Below are 23,103 nucleotides of genomic sequence, written 5' to 3'. Positions count from 1 at the left end.
TTTTAGTTCATGATTTTATTATTTATTGTTTTAACTGTTAATTCAAGAGATTGCATTATCCTGATATCTTCTTGTTATGTGTCTCTTTTTGTTTTCGATATCATAACCGTGTACAAAAAAATAAAGCTACAATGACACTAAAGGAGAGCCGGAAAAGAAAGGTTTAACCAGAAACTTATGTTTATCTGGCCATCAGTCTAATAGTGAGTCACCGATGGCGATGACCATGAAAAGAAAGGATCAAAGAGTCTTGTTCTATCAACCCTTGGTTCTGTGTCCTGGACCATGCATGTATGGCAGCTTTCAAAATAAGATGAAGGAACAAATTAGTGGTTTCAATATTCAAATTAATAGGCGGAGATCCATATCTAAATGCGAAACTCCTATTTAGAGATAATTTTGTGCAAGATGCTGATAAATGAGAGGATGTCATTCAAAAGAGCCTTAAAGTCGAGTTTGTGGGGGTTAAAGGCAAGGTCTGATGCACCTTTCATGTAATTTCTTTTACCATATAGGCCATCACATGCAGGCCTCATTTTTTTATATTAATAGACTAATAGTTGTCATCTTTACTATTATTATTATTTTTTGGTACCATGGTATTGTAATGATGATGAATATTATTATTGATATGTACTTCATTTAATGATCAACATAAGTTCACCAGTTCTCTGTAATTATTTACTTTATGCATTCAGATGCAGTGTTGTAATCTGGTTTTGCTGCTAACTGAATTCTATAGCCTCTGCAATGTTGTACCTGTGATCTTGCTTACAGCCCTACCTTTCTACTTTATATGTTCTTCTAGTTGATTTGAATATAGAATAACTTTTTCTTTCCTCCCTTCTGCTGTAATTGAAATAATATTATCGATTTTTTTTTGTCTGCATGTTCCTACTTTTATCTCTTCAAAATGTCATTGAAATTTTCCTTTTCTAGTTCTCAATGTTTAACTCTTTCCCAGAATTGCCAACTATTTTCAGATTTCCCAAGAAAGAAACAATCTCGGTTTGGTAGAGGAGTTGGAAGGTTGAGAACTGAGTTTCAAGCAGAATGTTTGAATGGGATCTTAATTTTAAATTCTTTGTATTCCTCTATAATTCTTTCTTCTTTCAAGCCCTCCAATAATGGTGAAGATTGAGTTGAGTGGGTGGCATTGATTTTTTTTTGCTTCATTGTACATACGAATAATGTTGGCCATCATGAAAAGTGAAATTGATCAATAATATATTTAATTTGATCAATTCAGTTTTGGAGGTTTTTATTTTAGATTTTTTTTTGTTGGTTTATGGACCAGGCACGCAGCTGGGCAGTTCAAAAGTTAATTTTTGTATCTGCTATATTTATGACAGGATAACTCCGCCTGTGTAGTTATACACTGCCGGTCCCAAGCCCGGATAAAGGAGGAGGGTTGCGGTAGGCCTGTGACAGCCAGCATAAAAACTTTGTCATATCCTATGAAAATGAACCAATATGAGAATTTCGTTGGGGCGTTCCCTACTGAGCGACGCGCTGTACTCTCTAGGCCCGGAGGCAGTGATAAATGTGCAAGGGTTGCTAGGTCGTCGCCCAGAAGCGACGCGTCACACCGGCGCCCGGGTGTGGTGTCAAATAGGCAAGGGTTCCCTCACTTTGTTGGACGGGTGGGGGTAAAGAAGTTAGTCCAAGACCATAAAATTAGGTTAGCCACTTGGAACATAGGGTCTTTAACTGGTAAGTTGGTAGAGTTAGTAGATGTTATGTGTAGGAGAAAGATTGATATTTTATGTCTTCAAGAGACCAAATGGGTAGGTGAGAAAGCTAAAGTGATAGAACCTTGGGGATATAAGATTTGGTATACAGGAATAAATAGGAATAGGAATGGAGTAGGGATTGTTATGAGTCGTCAGTTTATAGATAATGTAGTTGAGGTCCGTAGGAAGGGTGATAGAATTTTACTTATTAAATTAGTATTAGGTACGGATATTATTAATATTATTAGTGTTTATGCACCTCAAGTAGGTTTAGATGATTCCATTAAGCATCAATTTTGGGAAGATTTAGATGGAGTAGTACAAGAGACATCTTATGGAGAAAAGCTTTTCATCGGCGGTGACCTTAATGGACATGTAGGCATTAGTAGGGAGGGATTTGAGAATATCCATGGAGGATATGGTATAGGAGAAAGAAATGAAAGTGGAGAAAGGATTTTAGATTTTTGTTTGTCCTATGATATGATCTTAGCAAACACTTGGTTTAGGAAGAGGGAGTCTCACCTAGTAACATTTAAAAGTGGGGTTAATACGAGTCAGATAGATTTTTTCCTACTTAGAAAGAGAGATAGGGGTTGTTGCATCGATTGTAAGGTTATACCAGGAGAAAGTGTAGCTACACAACATAGAGTCTTAATTTTAGATCTTAGAATTAGACAATGCCGCAAAAGGGATAGACATAGGATAGATCCTAGAATTAAGTGGTGGGCACTGAAAGGAGCTAAACAAGGAATGTTTGTAGAGCAGGTAGTTAAGGAAGTTGATTGGTGTCTCGAGGAGGATTCAGAATCAATGTGGAATAAGATAGCGGGTGGTATGAGAAAAGTAGCTAAGGAGGTATTGGGTGAGTCTAAAGGCGGTGCACCACTAGGTAAGGATACATCATGGTGGAACGAGGATGTCAAATTAGCTATTAAGGTTAAAAGAGAGTGTTATAGAAATCTAAGTAAGAGTCGTGATAATGAGAATTTGGAGAAGTATATGATAGCAAAGAAGGAAGCTAAAAAAGTTGTTTGAAACGCGAGGGCTAAGGTATATAAGGAGGTTTATGACAAGTTGGATACCAAAGAAGGCGAGAAGGATATTTATAGGCTTGCAAAGATGAGAGATAGGAAATCGAAGGATTTGGGTATGGTTAGATGTATCAAAGATGAAACGCAAAGGGTTTTAGTCAAAGATGAGGAGATTAAGGAGAGATGGAAAGATTATTTTGATAAGCTATTTAATGATAGTCATGCTCAAGATCTTGGAGACTTCTCCATTCCTTTTCATGAGATAAATCGTGACTTCATGCGCAAGATTCAAAAGAAAGAAATTGCAGAGGCTTTGAAGAAAATGAAATCAAGAAGGGCAGTTGGCCCAGATGGTATACCTATCGAGGCTTGGAAATGCTTGGGAGAGAAAGGTTTAGAATGGTTGACAAATCTTTTTAACTTGATTTGGCGAACAAATAAGATGCCTAATGAGTGGAGGAAGAGTACTTTGGTGCCTTTATATAAGAATAAGGGTGATATACAAGATTGCACAAACTATCGTGGTATAAAACTCATGAGTCATACTATGAAACTTTGGGAGAGGGTGATTGAGTCTAGGTTGAGGAAGGTTGTCATGATATCGGAGAATCAATTTGGTTTTATGCCTGGAAGATCAACTATGGAAGCTATACATCTTCTTAGACAACTTATTGAAAGATATAGAGAGAGGAACAAAGATTTGCATATGGTTTTTATTGATTTAGAGAAGGCATACGATAGAGTACCTAGGGACGTTCTCTGGTGGACAATGATGAAGAAAGGTGTTTCTCTCAAGTACATTAGTATAATTAAAGATATGTATGAAGGAGTAGTAACCAATGTTCGCACTTGTGGAGGGGTGACAACCAATTTTCCGATAACGGTTGGGTTACATCAAGGATCTGCTTTAAGCCCTTTCCTATTTGCGATAGTGATGGATGAGCTTACGAGATCAATTCAAGAAAATGTACCGTGGTGTATGTTGTTTGCTGATGATATTGTTTTGATTGATGAGTCTAGAGCTGGGGTTAATGCTAAGTTAGAATTATGGAGACAGACATTGGAAGCTAGAGGTTTTAAGTTGAGTAAGAGTAAGACTGAATATATGGAATGTCGGTTTAGTAAGCAACGAAGTAGTGATGGGAGTGTAGTGAAGCTTGGTGAGCAAGATATACCGGTGAATGATTATTTCAAATATTTGGGATCCATCATTCAAAAGTATGGAGAAATTGATGGAGATGTAAATCATAGGATAAAGGTTGGGTGGATGAAATGGAAAAGTGCTACTGGAGTGCTGTGCGATCGTAGAATGCCATTGCGGTTGAAGGGAAAGTTTTATCGGACGACTATTAGACCCGCTTTACTATATGGTACGGAATGTTGGGCTGCCAAGAGACATCATATTCAAAAAATGAGTGTAGCTGAGATGCGGATGCTTAGATGGATGTGTGGAAATACAATAAAAGATAAGATTCGGAACGAAGAGATACGTAAGAAGGTAGGTGTTGCACCCATTGAAAATAAGATGCGAGAGAATCGTTTACGGTGGTTTGGACATATTCGGCGAAGGCCTAATGATGCTCCAGTTAGAAGGTTGGAGAAATGGGAAAATATATTAGTTAAAAGAGGTCGGGGTAGGCCTAGGAAGACTTGGATGGAGATGATAGGAAAGGATATGAATGCTTTGAACCTCACCGAGGACATGGCGTTGGATAGAAATGATTGGAGGAAAATGATTCATGTGGAAGACCCAAAATGAATTTCTTTTTTGGTTCATATCGCTGACCCCAATTGTTTTGGGATGAAGGCGTAGTTGTTGTTGTTGTTGTTTGTTGTTGTTGTATATTTATGACAGGATAATAATCTGAAAAAAATTATTGTTTTCGCTGGCTTAATTTAGTGTCACTGGAAAGTGGTGTTGGTAATGCTCAAGGTCGTGGGCAAGCGGATCCAAAGCCCACGTCCGTTTTTTGTGCTCAAGGAAGAAGAAGTGGGTAGGGCATCCAATGCCCACGATTTTCTTGAAGGGCACTCAAAGCCCACGATATGTTAGTTTTCCTAGTTAATAGGAATAGTTTTTTGTTAGTAGGGAGAAGTGGTTGTGTAGGTGTGTTAGCTTTCCTACTTTTTAGCCTAGGTTTCTATTTTCGTGTAAAGGGCTTTTGCCCTCTATAAATGTGGTACCTCTTCATGTTAAAAAAGTAGAGAAGTGTAGAGAGTTGTAGAGAGAGTGTGTTAGAGAGAAAAGGGAGTTCGTGACTTAATATATTGTTGAAGTTTTTTTGCTTTTCAGTTGTTGTACTTTGTGATATTTCAAGTTTTGCACTTTTGCTTTTTACCCTACGTTTCTCTCAATTCTTGGTATCAGAGCACAAGTTTGAATCGGAGCTGGGCGTTCGAGAAAAACGTAATAGGAGCATTGCCGAAGCAAGGAGTTCCTATAGATTCGAATTTTTTTTTGAAGGATAATTGTTGAGTAAGTTTGGTATGGCAAATAATTCTAACTCTCTCAATTTGTCACAATCGTTAGTGCCAATTTTTAATGGTGAAAATTATGAATTCTGGAATATTAAGATGAAGACTTTCTTTATCTCACAAGACCTCTGGGAGTTGGTTGAAAATGGCTATGCAGATGTTGAAGGATCAAAGGCAGCAGAAAAAATCGATGTCAAAGAAGCTCGAAAGAGAGATGCAAAGGCATTGTTAGTACTACAACAGGTTGTGTCTGAAACCATTTTTCCAACTATTGCTGGTGCTACCAAGTCAAAAGAAGCCTGGCAACTTCTGAAGCAAAAATTTCATGGTGATAAGAAGATCACAACGGTTAAACTTCAAACCTTAAGAAGAGAGTTTGAAACATTTTCTATGAAAACCAGTGAGTCAATTCAAACTTTCTATTCTAGACTCTCTACTATTATAAATCAAATGAAGACCTTTGGTGAAATTTTAGATGATCAAAAAATAGTAGAAAAAGTTTTAAGGTGTCTACCTTCTAAATTTGATCATGTTGTTATTGCAATTGAAGAGTCCAAGGATTTATCTGTGTATTTTATTGATGAATTAATGGGGTCTCTTTTAGCCCATGAGCATCGCATAAACAGGTCTTCAGAAAAGACATTGGAACAGGCCTTTCAATCGAAAGTTGAAATTCCAAAAGAGAAGAATACTCAGTTTGATCAAAAGGGTGAAGGCAGAGGTCGAGGACGAGGAAGTTTTAGAGGATCCTTTCGTGGACGTGGAAGAGGTCGAGGAAGGTTTTATGATACTCCTCAAAGGAATGATGGAACAGAAAAAGGTAATCAAAATCTGTTCTTTAGAGGGAAACAATGTCATTTTTGTAAGAAATTTGGTCATATTGAAGCCCGATGTTTTGAAAAGGCAAAGCAACAAGCAAATTTTGCAGATGAAAATGAAAATTTGTTTCTTGCAAGCATGAATACTAACAATTGCAAAAGTGAAATGTGGTTTGTAGACAGTGGTTGCAGTAATCATATGACCGGTGATAGAAGTATTTTTAAGAATATTGATGAGACTGTGAAGTTGAATGTGTGGCTTGGGGACAACAATAAAGTAGACGTCAATCGCAAAGGAACAGTTGCAATCAAGACAAAATCAGGTAATGAACGATACATTCAAGATGTGTATTATGTTCCTGGTTTGGCTCCGAACTTATTGAGTGTAGGGCAATTGGTTAAAAAGGGTTACACTCTTTTATTTGAAAATGACGTCTGTGAGATTAAAAACAAGAATGGTACAGTTCTTGTAAAAATAGATATGGTTCAAAATAAAATGTTTCCACTTGAAATGATCAAGATAGATGATTGTGTCTTTATGGCAAATGGTGTTGATCAATCTAAATTGTGGCATTTGAGGTATGGGCATCTTTATTTTAATGGTTTGAAACTCTTGCATCAAAAAAATATGGTGGTTGGTTTGCCAGCTATTAATTGTACAAATGAGATATGTGAAGGGTGTGTTTATGGTAAACAACACCAATTATCATTCCCAGTTGGAAAAGCATGGAGAGCTAAAGAACCTCTTGAATTAGTCCATGCTTATATATGCGGGCCCATGAGAACTCCTTCATTAAACAATAGCAAATATTTTTTGCTTTTAATTGACGATTTTACTAGAATGAGTTGGGTGTATTTTCTTACTCATAAATCTCATGCATTGGATAGATTTAAGGAATTTAAGTTCCTTGTTGAAAATGAGAGAAGAAAAACTATAAAAACATTACGCACAGATAGAGGAGAAGATTTTTTATCTGATGAGTTTGGTTTGTTTTGCAAAGATCATGGTATTCGCAGGCAACTGACAGTAAGAAAGACACCACAACAGAATGGAGTGGCAGAAAGAAAAAATCGTACAGTGGTAGAAATGACACGCAACATGCTAAGTGAAAAGAAGGTGCCAAATGAGTTTTGGGCAGAAGTCGTTAACACTGCAGTATATATCTTAAATATTTATCCAACAAAGGAAATTCGAAACAAAACACCTTATGAGGCCTGGTGGAATCGAAAACCAAATGTAAGTATGTTGAAGGTATTTGGCAGTATAGCATATGCTTTGATTGACTCTTCTGAAAGAACCAAGTTAGATAAGAAGAGTGAAAAGTGCATCTTTGTTGGTTATAGTAATAAAACTAAGGGATATCGTCTCTATAATCCTTCTTCTAAAAAAATGATTATAAGAAGGGATGTTATTTTTTACGAAAAAGCATGTTGGGAATGGACCAACAATGAAAGCGTGAAGTTGCAAATTGATGAAGTGGTATCGCAATCAAATCATACTACTGAAGCATTATCTCCAGAAATGTCAAGTATGGGAGATGAATTCACAGAAAATATTAAGTCCACACTTGATGTGGACACTCCTCTAAAAAAGGTACGGTCTCTAGAGGATATTTATAAATGTGATTTTGCTTTTATTGTTTTAGAACCATCATCATATGATGAAGCATGCACAGATAAAAAATGGTTAGATGCAATGAAAGAAGAAATGGAGGTCATTAAGAAGAATGACACATGGGAGCTTTCCAACTTGCCACCTGGAAAGGAATCAATTGGAGTAAAGTGGGTTTATAAAGTCAAGTATGATGCTGGTGGAAATGTTAAAAAATATAAGGCAAGGTTAGTTGCTAAAGGGTTCGTGCAAAAATATGGAATTGATTTTACTGAAACGTTTTCACCTGTTGCAAGATTTGAAACTGTGAGAATGATTCTTGCGATTGCAGCTCAATTCAAATGGAAAGTTTATCAATTTGACGTTAAGGCTGCATTTTAAATGGTTTTCTAAATGAAGTCGTGTATGTTGATCAACCACCTGGATTTGTTGTTAAAGGAAAGGAAGAAAAAGTTTATAAGTTAAAAAAGGCTTTATACGGGCTAAAACAAGCTCCACGTGCATGGTATAGTTGCCTTGATAAATTCTTCCACCAAAATGGTTTTCAAAGAAGTGATAGTGAACCTACACTCTATGTCAAAGTAAATGGGAATGAATTGCTCATAGTAAGTGTCTATGTAGATGATATTATCTACACTAGTTCTTCATTTAAGCTTATTGCAGAATTTAAACATAGTATGATGAAGGAATTTGAAATGTCAGATTTGGGGATGCTATGTTTTTTTCTTGGTCTTCATGTCGTGCAATCTGAAGAAGGGATTTTCGTGTCTCAAGAAAAGTATGCTTTGGAACTGCTCAAAAAATCAAAGATGTTGAATTGCAAAGTTTGTGAAACTCCGATGAATGCGAATGAAAAATTGAGTTTGGAAGATGGAATGGCAAGAGCAAATGAAAGATGTTTTAGAAGCTTGGTCGGTGGATTAATGTATTTAACTCACACTCGGCCAGACATTGTATTCTCAGTCAGTATGATCTCAAGGTTTATGCACAATCCATCTGTGCAACATCTAGGCGCAGCGAAAAGAATTCTCCGCTATATACGGGCAACAATCAATTATGGAATTTTTTATAATCATGTTACTGACTTTAATTTGATTGGATTTACTGACAGTGATTGGGCAGGTTCAATGGATGATCAAAAAAGCACAAGCGGGTTTGCTTTCAGTTTTGGTTCAGACATTGTGTCGTGGTGTTCAAAGAAACAAAATTCAATAGCGCTATCATCTTCAGAAGCGGAATATATTGCGGCTACATCTGCTACCTGCCAAGCAATCTGGATGAGGCGTGTTATGAAGGATTTGTATATAGAGCAAAATCTCCCAACTAAGCTCTATTGTGATAATCAGTCTACAATTTCTATTGCTAAAAATCCTACTTTTCATGGTAGGACAAAGCACATTGAGCTTAGATATCATTTTATAAGGGATGCAGTGGAAAAAGGTGAAGTAGTGCGGAAGCATTGCTCTACAAATGATCAAGTTGCTGATGGCTTCACAAAAGCCGTGTCATCTAAAAAAATTTTGATGTTCAGAGAATCCATAGGTGTGCAAGGCCTTTCACATTAAGGGGGAAAATGTTGGTAATGCTCAAGGTCGTGGGCAAGAGGATCCAAAGCCCACGTCCGTTTTTTGTGCTCAAGCAAGAAGAAGTGGGTAGGGCATCCAATGCCCATGATTTTTTTGAAAGGCACTCAAAGCCCACGATATGTTAGTTTTCCTACTTAATAGGAATTGCTTTTTGTTAGTAGGGAGAAGTGGTTGTGTACGTGTGTTAGCTTTCCTACTTTTTATCCTAGGTTTCTATTTTCGTGTAAAGGGATTTTGCCCTCTATAAATGTGGTACCTCTTCATGTTAAAAAAGTAGAGAAGTGTAGAGAGTTGTAGAGAGAGTGTGTTAGAGAGAAAAGGGAGTTCGTGACTTAATATATTGTTGAAGTTTTTTTGCTTTTTAGCTGTTGTACTTTGTGATATTTCAAGTTTTGCACTTTTGCTTTTTACCCTATGTTTCTCTCAAGTGGTGCATCTTAGTGCCAGTGAAACGTGTTTCATTAACATCAATTTGTGCCAGTGAAAATGTATCACTGTTGCAAATGTTGTGCCAGTGAAAACACTTTCACTACCGCAATTATGTGCCAATGTGAATCTTGTCACTGGCACAAAAATGTGCCAGTGAAAAAGTTATTATTGGCGCAAATATTTTTGTTTGTTGGTTTATGGACCAGGCACATAGTTACGTGGTTCGAAAATTAATTTTTGTATGTGCTATATTTGTGATAGGATAATAATCTGAAAAAAAATATTGTTTTCACTGTCGCAATTTAGTGTCAGTGGAAAGTGGCGCATCTTAGTGCTAGTGAAACATGTTTCATTGACATCAACTTCTGCCAATGAAAATGTATCACTAGTGCAAATGTTGTGCCAGTGAAAACACTTTCACTGCCGAAAATATGTGCCAATGAAAATCTTATCACTGCCATAAAAATGTTCCAGTGAAAAAGTTATCATTAGAAGATTTACCAATGAGACCTTTACTAGCGCAGCTCCTAGAGCATTTTTGGTACAATGTTGAAGCCCTCCTGATGATTAGGCATCTTTATGAGCTTAAACAAAAGAAGGATGTGACTGCTTTTGATTTCATACAATGATGAAGGGCAGTATATAACAAAATGGCTGAGCCAATTTTTTAAAAGAATACTCATGATTATCTTGGATAATTTTGCTCAGCCACTAAAAAGATCGATAAGAACAGTACAAGCTAACAATTTGTTGGAAAATGTTTCAAAATATAACACATTTGTAAAGTTTTTTGTGATTTATTGTTTCCCACCAAAACTGCTTTGAAAATGTTTAGTCCCAGGGAGAAATTTTTCTGGTGGTTTAAATAGAGTGTTCTCTATTCTTTACTTTGGTAAACCATGTGTGCTAGAGTAACTTGTGGACGTTGTTACGCTTCACGCAAGAACAAACATGTCTTTTACGCATGCATGTGCGTGTATACACAAGGGAGCTTGAGACACAAGGTGGTATTTTGATGGCGCACTTTGCTCGCAGTGGCACGAGGCGCATGTGAGGTGCTGAGGTTCGTTTTCACCAAGACATCTTTTGACTTTCATTTTCAAATGATTTGACCGTTTGAAAGACTTTAAAATGTATTTATATAGTGTTTATGGGTTTGTGACTATTGAATGGTTTTGGAGGTCCTTGATCATTAGTCAAAGGCGGATGACCGTTCAAGGTCATTTTCATCCAAATTTCAAACCATTGGATCCCTTTAATTTCATTTATCATAAAAATGTCTTGGCCTTTCTAAAGTCTATAAATGTCTTCCTTTTTCATCTTTTGTATTATCAGATTTTTTTTATTTTCAAGCTTTCTCTTTCTATTCTTTTGTTCTTGATTTGGCTTGCCAAGTTCAAGTGTGGAAGAGGTCATCTGATCTTGCAAAGCAATGACTCTTTTAAGGTTTAAGCCTAGTTATATCTTGAGAACTTAGTCATAACACACCCTTTTCGCATCTTCAAAATTCTCGAAGTGGGGCGATTGAAGTTCTAAAGATAGCGATCTTAAGAACGCACCTCTAGGCTTGGGATCTCAATTTTTTCCTAAATCTTGATTTTAGTCACTACTTGTTTCAACAATTTTAGAACTTTAATATGGCCTCTAGTTCAACATTCAACTTCATCAATCTGTTGAGTCGTGACCATGAGAAACTCGATCGATTTGATGAGTCAAACTTCAAGCGGTGGCAATTGAAGGTCTCTTTCGTGTTGTCTGAGCTGCACATTGACTATGTCCTCAAAATGTTTTGTCCCGCTATTGCTTCTGGAGAAGTTGAGATAGAAGAAAGAGTGAGAGAAGTGGCACACAGACAAGTACCGATGCAAAGGGCATATCCTAAACACTTTAGTTGATTCTCTCTTTGACTTGTATTCTCCTTTAAAGTCGGCTAGAGAATTGTAGAATGCTCTGGAGATCAAGTATAATACAGAAGACGCTGGTAATAAAAGGTTTATCGTAGACCGTTATGTTAATTTTTTTATTGTTAATGATAAGCTTATACTTGCTCAAATTCATGAGATTCAAATATTGGCTTATAAGATCAATGGAGAATGTATGTATCTTGATGATAACTTCCAAGTTGCAGTCGTCATTGGAAAACTATTAATTTCTAAAAAAACTATAGAAATTGCCTAAAACATAAAAATGAAAAAATCACTTTAGATGGTTTTCTTAAGGACATCTGAATTAAGGAGACTCATTTTCGTGACAAAAAGAATTTGAGTCCTAAAAAGGGTTATCCTAAAGTGAATATTATTATTAACAAGGGTGGTAAAATTATAAAAATCCAGAAAAACAAAAAGAATTTCGTAAAAGGAAAAAAACTAACTGATAAAAAGAAAATTAGTTGCTATGTTTGTGGCAAGTTTGGCCATTTTGCTAAACAATGCTGAGAATGGAAAAGGATCGGTCCTAAGCCAAATGAGTCAAAGAAGAGGTTTGTTGTTGTAATCCCTAAAACCTTCATGGTACATACGAATAAGGACTGCTATCTGGATACTGGAAGCATTGTTCATGTGGCAAACGACAGGAACTTATTTAAGTCGTATGAAGTAGTGGAAGAGGGATGCGATCTCTTTATGGAAAACTCTTCCTCAACTATAGTGCTAGGAAAAGGGAGTGTAAAAATTAAATTCACCTTCAGGAAAGTTTTGACACTTAAGAATGTTCACTATGTTCCAGCAATTCGAAAAAAATAATCTCTACAGATCTACTGTCACAAAATGGTTTTAAAATTGTTATTGAGTATGGGATTGTAACTGTAACCAAAGAGAAAATCGTTGTAGGAAAAGACTTTGTCACTAGTGGTATATTCAAGATGAGTATAAATGAATCTGTTATTCTGTTTATATGGTTGACTCATATTTTCTTTGGCATTCATGATTAGAACATATTAATTCCCATTGCATTCATAATATGAATAATTTTGGTTTGCTTCTTTGTCATGTCAAAATAAAACATAATCATAAGTGTGAGACATACAATCAAACTAAGATAACTAGACTCTCATTTCCTAATATAGAAAAAAATTATAAATTTCTTAAATTAGTGAATTCATATGTGTGTACGTTAGATAATGTTTTGAGTCATGGTGGCAATAGGTATTTTATTACCTTTATATATGACTACTCAAATTTGTGTTATGTTAAATTGATGAAACATAAATCTGAAGCATTTTTCAAATTTCTTTTTTATCTTGCTGAAGTGCAAAATAGGTTTAAAACTAAGATTGTACATTTAAGAAAAAATAGATTAAGTGAATACTTATGTGGAGAATTTGATAAATTCTATAGAGATAATGGTATTTTTTATCAAACATTTACCCTTAAAACACCTAAACAAAATGGTGTAGCAGAAAGAAAAAACAGAACACTTATAGAAATAATGAATGATAGGCTTCTTAATACGGGATTATATCCCAACTTATGGGGAGAGGCTCTACTTACTGCTTGTTATATTATAAACCGAGTTCCTTATTCTAAATCTGATAAATCACATTATGAATTATGTTTTAATAAGAAACCTAATCTTAGTTATTTTTGTATTTGAGGTTGTTTAGCATATATTAAAATTCCATAAAATAAAAGAAGAATGTTAGACCTAAAGCATTCAAATGTGCATTTATTGGATATGTTAAACATAGTAAAACATATAGATTTCTAGATATTATTAATGATGTTATTATTGAATCTAGTGATGCATCTTTCATAGAACATAAAAATGCATTTGATCATCTTCTTAATGGTAATCATATTGTAGTTAATGAACAGACGGTTAATGACATGATTGAATATTCTAATGATTGTGATATTGAACTTACAACTGAAATTAGGCACAACAAACGCATTAGAAAACCAACTAATTTTGGTTCTGACTTTTATACATTTCTAATTGAGAATCATTATGTGTCTTTTCAAGAAACTATGTCTTCTCAAGATGTTGCCTTTTGGAGAGAATATTTAAATGATGAAATTGACTCAATTATGTCTAATAATATTTGAAAATTAGTGGATTTACCTGTTTGTTGTAAAACTATTGGCTGCAAATAGATTTTCAAAAAGAAATTAAAAGTCAATGGTATAATTGATAAATTTAAATCTTGTTTGGTTGTAAAAGAATTTAAACAAAAAGACGGCATTAATTATTTTGATACTTTTGCTCCTGTAACCAAAATATCTACTATTAAAATTATGATTGCCATGACTGCTATATATAAGCCTGAAATCCATCAAATGGACGTAAAAACAATATTTTTTATTAGAGAATTAGATGAAGAGATATATATAGAGCAACCTGAAGGTTTTGTAGTGCTAGGGCAAGAACGCAAAGTTTGAAAACTTAAGAAATCCTTATATGGATTAAAGTAAGCCCTAACCAATGGCATGAAAAATTTGATAATTCTCTGGTAAATAATGTTTTCAAAATACATGATGTTGATAAGTGTGTCTACAGTAAAATTTTTTATTTTTCATCTTTTGTATCATTAGATTTTCTGATTCTCAAGCTTTCTCTTTCTATTCTTTTGTTCTTGATTTGGCTTGCCAAGTTCAAGTGTAGGAACGGTCACCTAATCTTGTGAAGCAGTGACTCTCTTGAGGTTCAAGCGTAGTTGTATCCTGGAAACTCAATCGTAAGAAACCCTTTTCGCATCTTCAGAATTCCTGAAGTGGGGCGATTGAAGTTCAAAAGATAACAATCTTAAGAACGTGTCTCTAGGCTTGGGATCTCAATTTTTTCCTAAATCTTGTTTTTGGTCACTACTTGTTCCAACACAATTTTGAGAAACTACTGTAGAGAGGAAAAATGGATCAAAATTGACATAAAAAGAGGTTTGTATAAGAGAATGATAATTAAATATGGTGCAAACAAAGTTGGAGGATACAAAAAAATTATTCTCCAAAAAAATCAAGACTACACTGTCAATAAAAATGACAAAAAAAAATTAAAAGCCCAAAAATGATAAGAAGAACTATGGACAAAATCAAGTTCAGAATAAACTGACAGTGCAAAAAGCTCCTGAGCAGAATAAGCCAAAACATGGGAATTATCACCCTTATTGGACCATGGACTAAAAATTCATGGAAATATGCCAATCCTATGAGGAAATAATGAATATTATGATATAATCAGGAATTCTCAAATTGCCAGCAATTCTGAATCCACCTATTATGAAAGGAAATAATCCAAGCAAGTTTTGCAAGTTTCATCGTGTGACACAGCATGACACTGAATAATGTATAGTCTTGAAACACATTGTCCAAGATAACCTAGACAAAGGAGAGTTAATGTTGCTTAATAATAGCCAACCCTCTACCTCCAACCAAGATCTAGGCATCTACAAGGATCCTTTTTCTGATCACCAATCAAAGTCAACAACATAGGAATTGTTGAGAAAATCCAAAATCGTTCAGTTTGTCCTCCAAAACCAATCAAAACAACTTCCAAGTTGTGTGTCTTCCCAAGAGTTGCCAAACCAAAAAGATTCATTTTCCCTAAGAAACCTCTTTTCCAGTAAAATTTTGACAAACCATATACATCCTCTAATCAATATTTTATCTGCTAGAACCAAATAGAAGTCTCACCATTTCCTAGAGACTTTTGCAATTTCATGATTCTTCCCAAAATTGAGGTTGACCCAGACCTACGAGACTCTATTATAAAAATAGGTCCCAATCCTCAACCTATGATTTCTGGTGTGAAAATCCCAAAGGCACACCCGTCAACAAGAAAAGGAAGAAATCTCAAAATTAGAACTTGAAGAAGAAAAGGAGAAATCAAAATTATCAAATGCTATCAAACCATCTCCCATGTTAGAAGAAAAAAGTCAGATAATTCTCACGCCAATTATGAGAAAGAAAAAACTCAAGATTTGTGCTATGGAATGCATAAGAAGGAAAAAGAAGAAATTTTGTAGACAAGGAAAAAGGAAGAAGGTTTAAGATGATAAAGAAGTGATGTAAAAGAATGAAGAGAGAATAGTTGAAAAGAGAGAAGTTTCACTCATGATTGCGGCATTGCTGCTGTTAGAAGAGGAACCTTCTAAAAAACTCTATTGTTGGATCCAAACCCTTTGAGTCTAGAGACCCAAACAACCCAAATACCCTAATGGAATAACGTTTTCTGAAAATTCCTCATTGTATGATTTTGCATATCATTTTCCCTTTAATCTAGGGATAATTCGATCATCATTCCCTAAGACCAGGTAGGGGAATGAAAACAAAACCTGGAACTTGTAAATATTCAAATTAAAAATCCAAAAAAATTTAAAAAGTTAAAATTAAAAAAAATTAAAAAGTCAAAATCAATAATAATTAAAATATCAAAATCCATAAAAAAATATAAAATAAGAAAAATATAAAATTCACTAAAAGATAGAAAAATTCAAAAACTCCTAAAACTTGAAAAATTGAAAATCCCTAAAAGAAATAAAAAATTTAGCAAAGTTGATGTTTCCAAATTGTCAGCCCATACAAAGATTCTAAGAAGTGTCAAAGCCTATTTCAAGATATTTTCAAGTCCTTGATGAAAGGAGTAGACAAACCTAAACAATTTATCTACCATTTACATAATCAGAAAATCTATGATTGTCATGTCTTGCCTTACTCAAGTTTCATGACCTATGAATTCAAAAAAAAGAATTATTAAACTAGGGGCAGGAACAAGCTTTTGGAAATTTTCAAAAAAGGAAATCTAAAATTTCATGAAAAGATGCAATATATCCTACTATTTATAAAAATAATTATTCTTAAATCCCATTAATTATATTTAAAATTCAGATGTAAAGAATTATCTAAAATAAGAAAACCCACATTGAGGCAAAGAATTGTAGTTCATTTAAACTAATTCAAAGCAAGTAATAATGACTTAGTGGTGCCTGAATCAAGCTTTTGGATATCATTGTAAGCCCACTAAGGAACCATTTGACTAACTCTATATGCATAAGAAATAAAAACATTGAAATCTTAGTAGGCCTAATCTCAAAAGTATCGTGTGTGAATTAAAAAAAGAGAGCAGAGGGAGCGAGAGAATATAGAAGAAAAAAAATGGGGAAGAAAAAGTGCAATAAAAAAGAAGAAGAAAAATCGCACTAGTTGGTGTGTCGGTCTAAAAGTAAGAAAAATCCAAACCAATAATCATGTTTCATCAAAGTTTGCCTAATCTTTTGTTGTTCGTTGTTGGAGCTTGTTTAGTTCTAGCAAAGCCAGTGTAGTGCCTTTGTGCCCAATATGCACCGACCGCATTCGGTAGAACTTTTGAACAAGTTGCTAACCTTGTCTTGGCAAATCTAGTGTAGCACTATTGTGCACCGACTCAAGTTCGGCGGGATCTTGGCTCAGTCCTGGCAACACCAGCAAATGGCCCACTATGCACCAACCTCATTCATCAAGACTTCCTAATCTCACTTGGATGAGTGTCAAGGGACCCTCGTGTAAGGTTTAACATTCCTCCATAGCAAATTACTAAGATTTGAACAAGAATACAAGGCTACATGAATAAGAACAAGAATAAATGTCATTGTCTTTAGATTCTCTTATTATAGAGAAACCACCAGCTTAGTCTGGGTCAAAATTTTGGGCGTGTCAACTTCTTTCTTATCAACTGAGCTTCAAACACTTGATAACAAAGATGTAATGCCCTAAGATTTTTAACCCTTGACAAATACGTAAAACCTTTCTTTTCTTTTTAAATAAACAACAGAAACATTTTCAAACTTAGGTTTAAAATCTTAATCAAGTTACATTATAAGAACCACAATATACAAATTAGTGTATGAAATGAAATCATGCACATTATATATACAAAGTCCTTAACAAAAATATTCAGTTTAATAAACACTTAGGATTAAAACAAAATCCTAAGATTTGCCCTAGATCCTTGAAGTTCTAATCCTTGATGTCGTTCTTGTCCAACATTTCTCATTGTGCAAAGTGTCTTTTACCTAAGCCTATATTCCTCATAAAACATGGTCAGACTTGTGAAAGGTTGGTAAGTATATATATCAATCTCAAGTAATTTATAATATTAAAATATATTTTTAGCAACTCAGATATCACAGGTCATTTAACAAATTAATTTGAGCAATTCAAATGTCACGGGCCATTCAGTAATTCTACAGGAAAATACATGCTTCAGAAAACAATAATGCAGAAAAGATTACATTTTTATGTTGTATTAATAAGGCATATTTTCATATCAATTTGTGTAAGGAATGCCCTTGTTTTGATATTTACATTTCTTTTGGGTACTCACAGGGCCATTGACTTGTTCAGACTGAGATTACTTGAGGGTTTATTATGCTATGTAATGTAATGACTTGAGTGACTAGTTGAATCTAATCTAAAGGAGATGGTATCATGACCAAGAGAAACTCTCAAGAGGCCACTAACCACTTATTGTGATGCATCCTAGACTTACTACATAAGTTTAGGTCTATCACCTAGGGCATGTGTGATCATCGCAAAATTTTTTCTCTCGAAATATTCTCTCTCTTCCTTCTCTTTTCCTTTCCAACCTCTTATTTTCCTCCTTTTTGAAGGGAGAAAAGATAAAAGAACGGAAAGAAAGAGAGAAGAGAAAAGTGAGGAGAAGAGGAACTCTTTTGCGGGTCTCACTTGACCTTAATTTTAAAAATATTTGAAATAACTCCTCTCCATTTTTGAAATATTTGCGGGAAAACTGGGAGACGGGATCCGCTCGTCGGTACGAGGTTCGACCGTTCCTAGCGCCTTTACCAGGGGTAATCGAACCAAGGGTCGAATTAATGCCTTTTGCTTTGCTAAGAAATTATCTAAGTATTTATCCCAAGTCTAAAATGCACAATGAATCATGCTTGTGCAAGTGCAAAGATGTATGCTCCTTTTGAAAAATGTTTTGAAGAAATCCCAAGTGAATCCGATAAAGTGAAGAAATGTTTTCTAACTTAGAACTTAAGATTAAAGTTCTAAGTTTTTAGAATAATCAGGAGCTTTGGGAAAATAAATCTGGAATTTGGAAATTGATCTTGAAATCTGGAATGAAATGGAATTGGTTTTAAGAATTGGAATTTAAAGTGAAATTTGGATTTGGAATTTTGAATGGAATCAGATTCAAGATTTGGGATCCAAGATGATATTTGGATCCGAAATCTGAGATCCAAGATAGGGTTGGACTCTGGATCCCAAGATGGAATTGGATCTGAAGTCTGAGATCCAACGTTGGATTGGGTTCTGGATCCTAGAATGAATTTGGATCTAAAGTCTGAGATCCAATGTAGAATTGGTTTCTGGATCCTAAGAATTGGAATTTGGATCTGAATCTGAGATCCAATGGTAGAATGAGGATCTGGATTCTAAAAGAAATTTGGACCTATGATTGGAGACCCAAAAGTGGAATAAGGATTTTGGATCCTAAATGGAATTTGGATCTGTGATGGGAGATCCAAAATGGGATAAGGATTTGGATCCTAAGAATTTGGAATTTGGATCTGAATCTGAGATCCAAAGCAGAGTTGGATTCCGGATCCTAAGAATTGGAATTTGGATCTGAATCTGAGATCCAAAGCAGAGTCGGATTCTGGATCCTAAGAATTGGAATTTGGATCTGAATCTGAGATCCAAAGTAGAGTTGGATTCTGGATCCTAAGAATTGGATGTTGGATCTGAATCTGAGATCCAATGGAATGAGGATCTGTATCCTAAATGGAATTTGGATCTGTAACTGGAGATCCAAATAGAATAAAGATTTGGATCCTAAATGGAATTTGGATCTGTAATTAGAGATCCAAAGTGGAATGAAGTTTTATACTTGGAAATCTGGATCCAAGTTGAGACTAGGATTTGATTTTGGATTTGGATTATGAAAAGTCCAAATAGGACCTTTAAAGATGGATCTGGGTTTTAGAAACCCAAAATTTTTTGAGATTCAAATCCAAACTTTGATTGAAAATAAGAGGATGAACTTGATTTTGAAATCAGAAGATAACTTCAAAGTTAAATTGAACTTTGAAATTGAATTTTTGAATTGATTTTGGAATTTGGAGTTCGAATATGAAATGATTCTGAAATTCCAAAGTCAAATTGGACTTTGAAATTGAGATAGATTTGGAATTTGAAATAGAAATTTGAAGAAGAGATATTCACAGTCACTTTGGGTTTTTGAAATAGAATTTTGAAAATATGATGCAATTCTACCCTAAATGATGAAATGAATTTAAAGATTTTGAATTTGGAATTTTGAAAAGCTATCCCATTCTTTGAATGAATTAAAAATGAGGTTGAAGATATAATATATCCCTGACTATGGTCATTGGATATATTATATAATAACCACATTTAAATTCAAGTGAAGAATGCAATACATTTTGGTGCTTTTATAGAATTTAAAATGAAATTAACTTTCAATATACCCTGACTATGGCCATTGGTATATGTTTTGAGTTAATTTTAGATTAAATTCTAATAAAAGAAGAAAATATTTAAAGAAAATATGATGATTTTGAAAGTGGATCCAATGCGGATCCAGTGTTATTTTGTAAAAGGTAAAAATGTTAAGTTTTGTCCATACCCTGACTATGGCCATTGATGTGGATCATCAACTTAACATCCATTACCTCTTACGAAATGGTGCACGTGCCATTCGTGTTTCACCATTGTGAGAAATTTTGAGAAATAAAGAAAAATGTATGAAATCAAACAATTCATGATTTTCTATAATGCTCATTCATTCTACCTAAAGCAGGAAAATGTAAATTTTCATCATGATCTAGCTATTACTTCATTAAAATTCGACTAAAATTATAGAATCATAAATCGAAAAGGAATTCAACAATTTATGCATATTTCCTGTAAAATTAGCAGAAAAAGAATTTAAGAGATTACATGGAAACTAGAATATACATGATGATATCTGAATAATAATAATAAAAAAAAAAAATGCATAGGCAATGCATTGTGATGATGAGAAAACACATACTTCAATGTATACACAATATGCTAGACTATTGAGAGAATGAATGCTAACATACATATATAACATCCTAAACTAATGGTGAGAATGGATACTAAATGCATATATTAAATCTTAAACTAAAATACATTCTAAGGTATATAATGCACTACCTTAATGAAGAGGCACGTATCATTCATATGGTATAATGTACATGGCTATGGATGTCATGGAGAAGACTTGTATATGATATCTGCATTTGACGGAAACATGCTTATGAACATGTATGAGCAAAACTAATATTGATAGGAAATGCAATGTGAAAACAAAGGTGTAACCATGTGTAAGGCACAGAATATTGAAGTGGGTGCTGTAAAACAAGGGGTTAGAGTAAATGATTTATATGTCGTTGCTAAGTGCTAACAGGGTACTGTTGTAACTTCAGGAGATGGGTAAGATGTGACTGTGCAGAAGTGGATTATGAAGGAATATGAAGGAGGTGCCTTGAGCTAGAGACATATGCAGGTGGCAAAAGATTAATATGTAGTAAACTTTAGAAAAGTATTAAACAACTAGTAATTTATTGACTGCTAAGATTCATAACATCAACTCTTGATATCAGTCCTTTATACAAATAATCTACCATATCCAACCTTGAAATTAAAAGAAAAACATGTGTAATCTAGTTGCATGTTGTATATATTCATCTTTTATCAAGGGCAATTTTACTCATATCGATGGTATGGAACCACATAACAGTAACAAGATCATGCTCTTTGAGTTTTTAGCAAATCTGGTTTTATGTTTCATTCAAAATGAAGAAGGCAAAGAAAAATAAACATGAAAATCAAACCAGATGATTATATTGGATGGGGGAAAATCCTTCAGCCATATCTCCTCAATATCGTCAGATTCTAATTCTCTTTTGCTGTACTCAGTAGAATGCGATCAAAGCCTTCATATACGCGTGAGGAATGTCAAGCCCACCATTGAGTGCACCTTTTAGAGTACCAAACACCCGGTTTCCATGCAGTGATTTTTTTTTTACAAGACCAACATCCAACAAGGCGCGAAAATGGCTTCCTGCTCTCAGCAGGCTTAACAGAGAAGTCCTCCCAATGGCCTCCGACTGAACCAAGAATTTCACTTTTATGTCTTCCTCCATCAAAATTGAATAACAAAACTGGCATGCTCACATGCCTGGGCAAGAGAGCTGAGACTTATTGTTGCCATAGATGACTGACACCGAGATGAATATAAAGAAATGAATAGGTCTCTACCAGCAGTATTCATCAAAGATTGCTTCAGGGGTGCTCGAAGTCCAGCCAGCTCGGATGAGGTTAGCAAAATCAAGTTTAACGCCTGGATCATGATGGGAGCAAAGTCCAAATCAGATTCATCCTCCAAGATTGTGAAAAATTCTCTGTAAACCCTCTCAGCATCCAAAAGAATGCATAATTTATGGACTTTTAATGCACCTCTCTTCTCCTGAAGTGACTGCTCTACACGAAATTTATACACAAGGAAAACAAGAGGCTGCCGAAAGTGTGGCACAACTCTTGCTATGCATGCGTGAATCTCTAAAACCATTGACACCACATCATTAGAAGGATCTGAGAATACTCCAAGAAGAGGGTCAAAGATGGATCCCAATGAAGCTATCACCTCATTACTGTGTCTTAATCAAAAGCACTGAAATCCAATGCAAGGCTTCAATTCGAGTAGCTTCCCATTCACTTGTCAATTGTTTCCCTGCAACAGTAAGGATGGCTTCTATATCAAATTCCTCAGCTGGATCAGCCTTAATTGCACAAAACTCGTCATTGATTTCACGAGCGACCCTCTAATTTTCTCCTTCTTATCAGATATGCAGGGTAAAATTGCTCCTGGAATATCAACATAATATGGGACAAACTGAGCTCCACCAAGTTTCACAAATTCATTAACCCATGTAATAGCAGTCGATCGTGTAAATTCATCAGAAGAACCTGCTCTCTGAACTAATATTTCAGCCATCCCTCCACAGTCTTCAGATGGGGAGTTTTTTTTTTTTTTTATCTTTTGCAGAAACTCAGAAAGAGCAGAATCAACTTTTAATGAAAATAACCAGGGATGTTGGTAGAGTTCAAACCGAGAATCAGATGGGTTCTCAGGGAATACTGGAATGAGAAATTCATCTTTCCTTTGATGATGTATCTCCATTGGCCGGTGAAGGATTGTGCGATTGGGATTGACCCTCGTTCAATATATCAAACAACCTCTCCTTACTGATCGAGATGTTATCCAAATCATCTAAGTCGTCTCTGCTGAGAAGGCGCACGACGTCCAGCCACAAATTCAAATTACCAGGTTGGTCTGGGACCAACATTGGTGAGCACCATGAAAGAACCCTTGGCAATGAAGGAAATACGAAATTTTCTCGGCAATTGAGGAGGGTATTCGAAGTCCAGGCAT

This window comes from Nuphar pumila, chromosome 5, assembly GCF_984573655.1.
Source record: "Nuphar pumila chromosome 5, dmNupPumi1.hap1.1, whole genome shotgun sequence".
NCBI lineage: Eukaryota > Viridiplantae > Streptophyta > Magnoliopsida > Nymphaeales > Nymphaeaceae > Nuphar > Nuphar pumila.
This window is presented reverse-complemented; position numbering follows the sequence as displayed.